Source organism: Euphorbia lathyris, chromosome 3, assembly GCF_963576675.1.
Source record: "Euphorbia lathyris chromosome 3, ddEupLath1.1, whole genome shotgun sequence".
NCBI classification, from domain to species: domain Eukaryota; kingdom Viridiplantae; phylum Streptophyta; class Magnoliopsida; order Malpighiales; family Euphorbiaceae; genus Euphorbia; species Euphorbia lathyris.
Genome location: NC_088912.1, coordinates 17,577,524 through 17,590,001, shown reverse-complemented (window position 1 = coordinate 17,590,001; position 12,478 = coordinate 17,577,524).

The following is a 12,478-nucleotide window of genomic DNA, read 5'->3' as shown; positions in this document are numbered from 1 at the left end:
AAACAAGAAAGAGATCTTACACCAACTTTCTATTCTTTGTGTAAATGCTAGATTGATTGTTTTGTAATCATCTAAAGTGCTCTTTACCTGGAAAAGAGCAAATTGTATCAATTGTGAATTGAGAGTGTTGTGCTGAGTATTTGGTTGTAAATACTCTGTGGTAGAGAAATCTAGGTGCTGGGTTGTAGCACTTAGTAGGAGTTGAGTAGACGAATAGAGGAAGGTACTCTTGCATATTCAACTGTCTTGTAACCGGTTTGTGCTCTACCTTTAAAGAGCTCAGTATTGGATTCTAAAAGACCAGAGGAATCTATGGACTGGGCGTAGGCGGAGAGGCCGAATCAGGATAAGTGATACTGAGTAATTTCTAACTCTCTTAATATATATATATGTGCATGTGTTGCTTGTTTTACTTACTCAGCATATAAACTGTTTAAAACTGACACTGAGTAAAATTAGAGTGCTGAGTTGGAAGCTGACCACAAAAGTGTCAATTCCCAACTCACAAGTGAAACAATCTTAGTCAACATTTGACTAAAGCTGTCTCACACTAAGATCGGCCAAGCTGACCAACGCTGAGTTAATAAACTCACTAAAATTATCAAGTCAGCAAGATTAATTAGCGAAAAAGTTACATTAGTTCCTAACCCCCCCCTTGGAACTAATCACACGAGACCAACAAGTGGTATCAGAGCCTAAGCTCACTACTCAAAGATATAACTATCTTGAGCTGATCCCGATAAATGGCTGAGAACAGCACTCGTTTCCTTCCCGGGAATCAAACAACATAAATACTCCCTGAGGGATTATCAATTAGTCGGCCTCCCCTATTCTTTGGATCTAATTATACATTCTGGAAGAATAGGATGAAGAACTTTATTCAAGCCACAAACATGAGTGCATGGCTTGCAATAGTTCAATGCCCATATGTGCCATATAAAACTGTTAACAATGAGAAAGTTGTTAAGAATGAAACTGAGTGGTCAGAGGATGATCATAAAAAATTACAAAATAATGCTTCGGCTATCAATATGCTTCACTATGCGTTAGATGCCGATAAGATTTCAGGTTGCGAGTCAACACAGGAGATTTGGAAAAAGCTTGAAGTAACCTACGAAGGTACAAACAAGGTCAAGGAGTCAAAGGTGAACCAACATATGAGATTATACGAGCTTTTCGAGATGAACGACGATGAGGACATCTCCAGAATGAACACAAGATTCACCAACATCATAAATGAGCTAAAGAGGCTGGGCAAGAACTTCACTGAAGAAGAGCAGGTGAAGAAAATCCTGAGGAGCTTACCAAAGAGTTGGCAAGCTAAGAAAACTGCCATGGAGGAAGCTCAAGACTTGACCACATATAAATATGACGAGCTGATCGGATCTCTGCTGACTCATGAGATATCTATAAAAAAATTTGAAGCAAAAGAAAAGTCAGAAGACAAGAAACAAAAATCACTTGTCATGAAAGCTGACTCAACCGAAGCTGACTCATCGGACGATGAGGAAATGGCCATGTTCATAAGGAAGATGAAAAAGCTGTTCAGAAAGAATGAAAAAAACATCAAGAGGCCATTCAGAAGAGGCGACAGGTACAAAGCTGAGTCCAGTGATAAATACAAAAAGGACAGCTCCAAATCTGTCACATGCTTTGAGTGTCATCAAACTGGGCACATTAAGTCAAGATGCCCTAATCTGAAGAAGGATAAGAAGGGAAGCAAAAAGGCAATGGTGGCCACATGGAGTGATAGTGATGAGTCAACCTCATCTGAAGCTGATGCAAATGAAACGGCAAATATATGCTTCATGGCCGATGATGCTGACCGCACTTATTCTGAGCAAGCTGACCTCTCTGATGAAACTGACCAGGAGGAACACAATAATGAGGTAACATCCTTACTTGTGATTAGAACTGAGATGATAAACGCCCTGAGTGATTTATATGCGCTAACTAAAAAGTGCAATAAGAAAGTAAAGGCACTCAGCAGGCGGTGTGATGAGATTGAAGAGGTCAAGCTGAGTGACCTCCGATATCTCCTCCAAGACAACTCAACTTTGCATAGTAACATAGAACTTATGCATAAGTTTGTCTCGGAGGTCCAATCAGATTCAAAGAAACTGAAAAAGGATGTCACTACCCTACAGAGCCAAATAAGAGGCTCAAATAAAAATAAATCCCATGCTGAGTACTCAAGTACTAGTCAGCATAAACAGTTCACACAGTGTGACTGTTGCGGGAAAAAGGGGCACACAAGAGAAGTGTGTTGGTACAATAAGCGGATTGTCCAATGTGAATTATGCGGAAAGAAAGGACATACCACTAAGGTATGTTGGCATGCTCAGCACAATAATGCTGACCACACTCAACATCACCCTCGAAGGGTAATTCACTGTGACTTCTGTGGTAAAAGTGGCCACACTATAAAAGTATGTCGTCACAAATTAAAATATGACTTTGCACCTGTTTATGCTAACAACCGAGGACCCAAAAAGAATTGGGTACCTAAAGATGAATAGTCTAAAATGCAGGTGAGCCTGAGATGCGTGGAGAAATCAAAACTGTGGTATATAGACAGCGCATGCTCGAGGCACATGACTGGTGATGAAACTCAATTCATCACACTAGAGCTTAAACGAGGTGGAAGTGTAAGCTTTGGAGACAATAAGAAGGGTAAGATAGTCGGCTCAGGTACTATCGGAGGTAACCCTACTATTGAGTCAGTCTCCTTAGTTAAAGGTCTCAAATACAATCTGCTGAGTGTAGCTCAGCTTTGCAAGAGCGGCAGAAAGGTTGTATTTGATGATACTCATTGTCAAATACTCGAGGGAAAAACAAACGAATTGATTTTAACTGCCCCTCGTGTAGACAATGTATACATGATGAGTTTAGAAAAACAGTTTTCTAAAAATATATGCTTAGTGTCTAAAGAGGATAACTCCTGGCTATGGCATAGAAGACTTGGTCATGTAAGCATGGACCTTCTTGCCAAATTAGCTAGAAAGCAACTAGTTGAGGGATTGGCCAAACTTAAATTTGAAAAAGATCAATTGTGTAATGCTTGTCAGCAAGGTAAACAAACTAAGAAGTCATTTCAAAGTAAAAACATTGTCTCAACCAAGAGACCATTGGAATTACTACACTTGGATCTTTTTGGACCTGTCCAGCCACTCAGCTTGGGAGGTAAGAAATTTTCCTTAGTCATTGTAGACGATTTCTCTCGGTACACTTGGATCATCTTGCTGAGTAGCAAGGATGAAACATTTGAGATGTTCACAACATTGATTAAGAAACTTGAAAATGATAAAGACCTAAGAGTAGCTCATATTAGAAGTGACAATGGTGGAGAATTCAAAAACCAACAGTTTGATGAATTTTGTGAAACCAGTGGTATTGACCACAACTTCTCTGCTCCTAGAACACCTCAACAAAATGGGGTTATTGAAAGGAAGAACAGAACAATTGTCGAAATAGCTAGGACAATGTTGAGTGAAAATAGGCTTCCAAAGTATTTCTGGGGTGAAGCTGTCCACATAGCATGCTACATTCTCAATAGGGCTTTAGTTAGACCTATTCTTAAGAAAACCCCATATGAACTTTGGAAAGGACGAAAGCCCAACATTGGCTACTTTCGTGCTTTTGGGTGTAAATTTTTTATACTCAACACAAAAGATAATCTTGCAAAATTTGATGCTAAAGTTGACGAAGCGATCTTTTTAGGGTACTCAACTAACAGCAAAGCATATAGGGTGTATAATAAACGAACTCAGGTTGTAGAAGAGTCTGTTCATATTGAGTTCGATGAAGCTGACCCTGCAGGAAAGTCAACTCAGCTCGATGAAGATGAACCAAGCTCAGTTTCCGCTGATCAAAATGGAGCCTCTGAGTCATCAATACAAGGGCTGACCAAAGGTAAGCAAGAAATTGAAATAACCTTTGCTGACCAATCTATTCCTGCAGAGATTGTAGAAACACCTGTTCCAAACAACTCAACATTGCCCAAAGAAATAAAAATCCCAATAGGACATTCAGAGAAGTCCATTCTTGATGCTGCTGACAACAAGTTGATGACAAGAGATCAGCTTAGGAAGTATCTCAGCAATGTTGCCTTCGTCTCAATACATGAGCCAAAGAATTTCGCTGATGCTGAGCACGATGAATATTGGATCAACGCTATGCAAGAAGAGCTTGATCAATTCATAAGAAATGAGGTATGGGATTTAGTACCTAAACCTGGGAATCAAAAGACCATAGGAACTAAGTGGGTCTTTAGAAATAAATTAGATGAGCTAGGCAACGTAGTCAGAAATAAAGCCCGACTTGTAGCCCAAGGCTATAGTCAGCAAGAGGGCATCGACTACGGTGAGACCTTTGCACCCGTTGCTAGGTTAGACGCTATACGTATACTGTGTGCATATGCTAGCTATATGAATTTTAAGTTATATCAAATGGATGTTAAAAGTGCCTTTCTTAATGGCTTTATAAACGAAGAGGTATATGTTAGTCAGCCTCCAAGGTTTGAAGATCCAAAATTTCCAAACCACGTTTATAAACTCAAGAAGGCCTTATATGGCCTAAAACAAGCACTACGTGCTTGGTATGAGAGGTTGACCAACTTCCTGCTGACCAGGAATTATGTCAGAGGCAAAGCTGACACAACCTTGTTCATTAAGAAAAAGGGTAAAAATAACCTACTTGCACAAATTTACGTAGATGACATAATTTTTGGTGCTACTGACGATTCTATGTGCAAAGAGTTTAGTAAACAGATGCAAACTGAGTTCGAAATCTCTATGATGGGCGAACTCAACTTCTTCCTTGGACTTCAAATCAAGCAAGGTAAGAATGGCATCTTCGTTAGTCAGTCTAAGTACGCCAAAGAAATGCTAAAGAAGTTTGATATGGAAGATTGTAAACCCATATCAACCCCAATGGGTACTGATACGGTCCTATGCAAAGATGAGAAAGGTAAATCTGTAGAAAGCAAGCTATATCGAGGTATGATTGGCTCTCTACTTTACCTTACCCCTAGTAGACCTGATATTCAGTACTCAGTATGTTATTGTGCAAGATATCAAGCTGACCCTAGGGAATCTCACTTAATAGCTGTAAAAAGAATTTTCAGATATTTGCAGAGCTCAGTTAATGCAGGTTTATGGTATCTAAATACAAGTGACTTCACACTGATTGGATATACTGATACTGACTATGGGTGGGATAAGCTAGAGCGTAAAAGTACCTCGGGAGGATGTCACTTCCTTGGAAGCTGTGTAGTATCTTGCCTCAGCAAGAAGTAGTCATCAGTTGCCCTGTCTACAACTGAAGCTGAGTACGTAGCTGCTGGAAGCTGTGTTGCACAAGTCTTATGGATTAAGCAACAGCTTGAGGATTATGGAGTCAAAACAGAAACAATTGAAGTCAAATGCGACAATAAAAGCGCCATTGACCTATCTAAAAATCCAATCCAACACAGCAGGATGAAGCATGTCAGCATAAGGCATCACTTCATTAGAGATCATGTACTTAAGGGTGAGATCAAGCTGACCTATGTTCCAACAGATGAACAGCTTGCAGATATCTTCACCAAGCCTTTGGCTCGTGAGCAATTTAACATATTAAGGGAAGCTATCGGTATGTCTAATCCTCTTCAATAATTCTATGTGCTTAATTGAATGTTGAGTGATTACCATGCTGAGTGACTTATGATAAATTAGTAACTATTGCATGCTGAGTAAAAAATGATATGAAATCACCCTATGCTGAGTAGACATACATACTGAGTGATTATTCCTATGTTGTGTTACTAAGCACGCTGAACAATTCATCCACACAAAACTGACTACTCAAAGTTCCAAAATGTTTGATATTCCAAATGCTGAGTAAAGTTTCGTTGCGTAATTAATGCTAGCACGCGTATTGAATAGCCACCTAGGATGACGTAAGCATAATTATTAGAAAGATACATACGCCGTATGTGTCATAAATGTCAAAATAATTGTCGATTTATCATCTCGAGGAAAAATGGCCAATTCAACGAATCAGTTCCCCTCGGTAACAATATAAATAGTGGAAGAGTTCCTATTTCCTACTCTTTACGCTCAAAAATCTCTGGCATTCTATTTCCAACTCTCAAAAATCCCAGATCCTTCAAAAACTCTTAAGAAAATGTCTGACTCCCAAAACCTCTCCGGAGCTGATTACGATCAAAATCACTCCGATGAAAATCCTTCATCTTCTACTCAGGAGGAGTATGAAGAAACATCAACCGAATCCCAAGAAGGTGGTCAGCCTGACCAAACTCAGGACAACACCATCGCCAAAAACGCCAAAGCTGACCAAGCCGGCTCGTCGAAAAAGACTCAGAAGGAGAAAGGTAAGAAACCCAGAACATACTCACTAGTATACAACCACGTTAAGGGGGACAAGATTGATAATTCACGATGGTTCTCAAAAGGATTTGTGGAAGCAGAGAAACCCTTCTGCGAATGGATATATAAGAACGGCTGGGAAGGACTATTCTCCATTCGTGAGGCTACCTATCCTGAACTGGTGAAGGAGTTCTACACCAACCTGAAAGTAGCCAACGATAATAGGGATTACTTGGTCACTGAGGTTCAGGGAAAGGAGATTTTTATCAATCCTCCCTATCTGGCTAAGTTGCTGAAGCTGAAAAACAAAGGGACAGAACTTCGAACCACAAACGATCATGGTAAGATTAAATTCCCAGCTGAATTCTGTAGACCTCCCGGTTACGTAGGAGAAGTATCTAGTACTTGCATGGGTCGAGACCAAAAGATGGACCATTACATCCTGACCAATTTTATCTTTCCAAAAGTCAACTGTACCTCCTCAGCAACGAATTTCGAGCAGTGCTTCATCTGGCACATGCTGACCTACAAGCCTCTGAACATGCCAGTCTTTCTCATTGGTGGATTTCTGCGAAGTTCTGGTACGCTTAGGTTAGGATCCCTAATCACCAAAATCCTCAAGGATTATCAAGTCAGTTTGGTTAAAGAGATCGGAGTCTGGGGAACTGAGATCACTGCTGGTATCCTGTTTGGTTTGGCTTTTGACCAACCAACAAAGTTGAAAAAGGGAAAGAAGGTAGCAGGTGAAGCTGAGGAAGACAAGGGTATGCTGACCAGGAAGGGAAAGCAAGTGAAAAAGGCTGCTGCTGACCAGAAATGGAAAGCAATCCAAACCAGCTCAAAAGATGTTGATGCTGTTCCAAAGAAAATCCGGATTGTCTCAAAGGGAAAGAAAATTGATGTTGAGCAGGGTAAGTCAGTAGAGAAAAGAAAGAGGCAAGATGAGCCTGAAGAACTGAAAAGTGAGGAAACCCCTCTGAAGAAGAAAAAGAAAATTTCTGATCCAAAACCAATTGATGTTGTCCCTCTTAGCTTTGATGTTCCTGATGATTCTCACTTCGTGAGAAGCCAAGAGATTGACCTTGAGAAAATCCCTGCTGATCAAGAAGCAGAAGAACTAAGAGACAATGCAGGTCAGCATGATAATGATGAGGATGTTGAGCAACATCAAGAAGCTCATGCTGAGCACGAACAAACAGAGAATATTGAACAAGTTGAAAATCCAGCTGTACAGAGTAAGACAGTTGATGCTGAGCTCACAGAGCAAGAACTAGTCATGGAAGGTCTCAACACTGATCTTGGGGTAGAGTCATCTCTTGATTCCATTCCTGCTGACCCCTCTCCTCCAAAGACCAAAAATTTGAAAAGGCTTAAGAAGATGGCCCATAAATCTCCAGTCAGTGACCTCCTGGATGATTCGCCTCTGAGGGATCAAATCACTGACCTCACGGATCTACAATTTAAGTTCTTCTTAAGGCATACTGAGTCCTCTACATAGGAAAAACAAGCCTCTGTTACTCATACTGAGCAACATGCCAAGACTCCAGAAAATCCAAACCAAGCCGAGCAAGAGCTCGAAGTCCTAGCTGCTCAAGGAGACAAGCGAGCTATGGAAAATCCTGCTCAACCTGAGGTGCCTCTTCCTGCACCAACTCAAGTCCATGTTGAGCAGGTAAATATCTCTGCGGATCCACCTCCTTCCCATCACACTTCGCAGAATATTGAGCAGTCAGTTCCTGCTGCTAATCAAAATCAAAGTCCAGTTGCTGACCATACTGGTACTTCCACTCAAGGACAACACCAAAAACCTCCTCCATCTGGTGCTACTAGAATCCCGGCCACTGAGTCTGGACGTCGCATCATTGACTCCGCTCAAACTCTTCTCCAGGACTTACACTCTTCGCATGCCAACCATGCTGGGCCTGCAAATGCTGAATCACAAGAATTCTCATCTGTCACTCAGCTTCTCAATGAGATCAAAAATCTCAAAGATTTAGTAAGTGTCATGACCACGGTCCAAGCCCAGCAACCCAGGCAAGAATCTATTGTCAAGCTGGCCGAACTGCAATTGATGATGGTAAATCATATGAATTCACTTCAGGGACAAATCAACGCTCTACCTACAGTCAACATGGGCTATGCTACATCTGCTGAGTTAAGTCACAATTTTACCCAGCTGTCTTCTGAGCTGACTGGCACTCGTGACCTTCTCTCATCAACTTCTCAATGTTCGATGGATGAAATTAGCGAAGCTGTCTGTCTTCTAAACCTGAGTAAAGAGGAAATGGAAACTGACTTGGTGAAAACCAATACTATCCTACAAACTACTCAAAGCTTATTTAGACATGTGCGTCACACAAACGCTCAGCGTGAAATCTACGACAAGGCTGTACTTCGAATGTACCATCAATCTTATGCCCAGCTAACTGACGCAATATCATGGCTAACTAAATCACAGGAATACATATTCAGCATGATCAGCGCATCAGTTTGAGTCCCCGGTTCAGTTCTGGATGATGGAGTCCTAGTGCTTGATGGGTTATTTGAAAGCACGAAACGTCTCAAGGCGTATTCGGTCAAGCTAACTCGTGCTGCTCTCAATGAAACCTTCATCCCTCCTCCGCCTGATGGTGGCAAAACGGGGGAGAAAGCACAAGCTGATGGAACTCAGCCAAAGGCAGGAGAAACTTCAGGCAGTAAGCAAAAGAGGAAAGACAAAGGCAAAGGGGTAGCTCAAGATTAGCTTTAAGAAATGGACTTGTATATTTTGTATGCTGACCATTTATATCATCTTAAGCATCTTTTCATTCACATTGTTTTTCATAAGTGATGCTTACTTTTATACTATATATGTCTAAAATTGAACAAACAAATAAATTCAAATTAAAAATATACTCAGTACACATTAACTCTGATACATCCGTACATAAACTCTGATACCAAAACTATTCATGTATCAAACTGAGTAAACATTGAACTCTTCTGAAAGTTGACCTAGGCTCATCTGAATTAGATCTTAGAAGGTTTAGAATTGAACTAAGTCAGTATAAACAGGTCTTCACTTATTACTCAATTAAATCTTAGAAGGTTTAGAGCTAAGTTAAGACAATATATGCAACCCTTACGGGGGAGTAATTTCAGAAGAATAAAAAGTAATTCAATCATGGGAATTTCAATACTGAGTTCCATAAATTAAATATTTTGCCAACATCAAAATAGGGGAGTTTGTTGAAACACCTTTCCACAAGATTTTGATTTGACAAAATCATTTAAGTTTAATCCATGATTAAGAGACAATTAAATTTAAGTGCTTTGATTTAATTGTACTAATCCGTTTGTTCAATATTGAGTATAAATATAAATACAAAAGGAAATAAAAATTAAGACAGGACAAAGTCAGCATGAGAACACAACACAAGCTGAGTGAAGAGCAACTCAGCACAAGAGAAGATAAGTCATCTTCAAAACAACAGCTTAAGAATGAAGCTGATCAAAGAAGCTGAGTGGAACGAAGCTCAGCATAAAAGAAGTCTGCTTCAGAACTAGATCTTGCAGAACGAAGCTGACCATGGAAGCTAAGTGAAAAAGAACTCAGTTTGAGATTTGGTGATAATCAAAGACAATGACTATCGAAGTGAAGTTGAGTGATCTTCATGACAGCATGAACGATCCGTTAGCTAAAAGACAAATCCGACAACTGTCTGCACCAATAATTGAAGCCTTAGAATTACGCAAAAGCCAAATTCCGAGATGCATGGGTCAACTGTTCGTTGCTAAAAGATAAACTGCCGCAAGAAGACAAGGCCTGTAGGAAGAAGACAAGCCTGACATCTGAAGAAATCAGAAAACAAGATTGGCCTGCACATCTGAAGCTGACTAGAAGTTTGTCCCCTAAAAGAGCCGTTTTGGATTCAACGGACAAATCAAATTCAAATCATTTGATCCTCAAAATACAACTATAAAAGGACAATCAATCCTCTTGGATCATTGCCGAATCAATACAGAAAATACAAGGGAGAAAGATACAAATTCAAAAGCACTCAAAAACAAGAAAGAGATCTTGCACCAACTTTCTATTCTTTGTGTAAATGCTAGATTGATTGTTTTGTAATCATCTAAAGTGCTCTTTACCTGAAAAAGAGCAAATTGTATCAATTGTGAATTGAGAGTGTTGTGCTGAGTATTTGGTTGTAAATACTCAGTGGTAGAGAAATCTAGGTGCTGGGTTGTAGCACTTAGTAGGAGTTGAGTAGACGAATAGAGGAAGGTACTCTTGCATATTCAACTGCCTTGTAACCGGTTTGTGCTCTACCTTTAAAGAGCTCAGTATTGGATTCTAAAAGCCCGGAGGAATCTGGGGACTGGACGTATGCGAAGAGGCCGAATCAGGATAAGTGATACTGAGTAATTTCTAACTCTCTTAATATATATATATATATATATATATATATATATATATGTGCATGTGTTGCTTGTTTTACTTACTCAGCATATAAACTGTTTAAAGCTGACACTGAGTAAAATTAGAGTGCTGAGTTGGAAGCTGACCACAAAAGTGTCAATTCCCAACTCACAAGTGAAACAATCTTAGTCAACATTTGACTAAAGCTGTCTCACACTAAGATCGGCCAAGCTGACCAACGCTGAGTTAATAAACTCACTAAAATTATCAAGTCAGCAAGATTAATTAGCGAAAAAGTTACATTAGTTCCTAACCCCCCCTTGGAACTAATCACACGGGACCAACAGAACACACAAGTTATAGGAAAATCTCAATTTAATCCCTGTCGTAAATTCATTCCTCTCCAAACAATAAACAATCCACTAAAATTTTAATCCAATATATTGTGTGACTGAACAACATTTATAATGATTGGAGCAACCATATTGTCTATAACAAATTTTCTACTTAGAGAAGACATGAAGTAATTCATATTTTTTACGGATTAAAGTATAAAAATGCGTTCAACATTAATCAAGAACAATTTTATCTTTAACGTCTAAAATTATATAATTTTACTTGTAATGTTGATAGCAAATAGCAAAGTTACTCATAAGATTGGCAAGTTGGGCTAATTTTGTGAAATAATTTATCAAACTATATTCTCAATCCTTAATATTATACTGTATCATTTATATTTCACATATGCATCATTTAACACTCATTCGTAACAAATTACAAAATTATACTGTATTTTATACGAGTTGGACAAATATTTCGTCGAATTTAAAAATATTAATCTCCAATTCTATTATTAAATCATAAAAAATATGATTTTTTTTAGAAACAACTGATATACAATTGGTGTATAATAAGAAATAAAATATTTGTGTTTTATAATTATGCCTGAAATTGATCCAACTTGCCAACGTTAGAGGTAAAATTGCTCTTAGCTGCAAAGGTTAAAGGTAAAAATTATATCATTTTAGACGTTAGAAGTAAAATTGCATCTTATCCCATTGCAAAATGCGTATATTCTAGTTTACCAAAAAAAATGCGTATATTCTAGTTTATTTATATATTAATTTAAAATATACTTATATTAGTAATTTTATATTCTAATAATAAAAAAAATTCTACATTATTCTCAGACCAATTTGGTACAAGACAAAACACTAATGACCAATCTGCTATCACGAAAACAATTAAGTATCCGTTTGGTTTCATTTTTTCCGACTATCTATAAGTAATATCAAATAATAAACAACTCACAACAATATAACAAACACCAACATTTAAACCAAACATACCATAATTATTAATAACTATGACGGGGTGTTTGTTAGGAGGGATATAAGAGGTGTGATAGGGATAAGTCTCTTATCCCGCGTTTGTTTGTGAGATAAAAGAGTGAGACAGATGAGGGATAAGTCTCTTATCCCTCAAATCCTATACCCAGGAAGGGGGTGGTATAAGGAGGTGAGATAAGCTCCTGCGATTTTAATAGGATGGAAAAGTCCATCTTATCCCTCAAATTAATGTTATGTAGTTTAAATAAGGTTAAAATAGTAAAATGTATTATTTTATCCCTATCCCTATCCCACGTACCAAACATTGAATAATAATTCTCGAATTATATTTTTATCCTTATCCCAACTATTTATCCTTG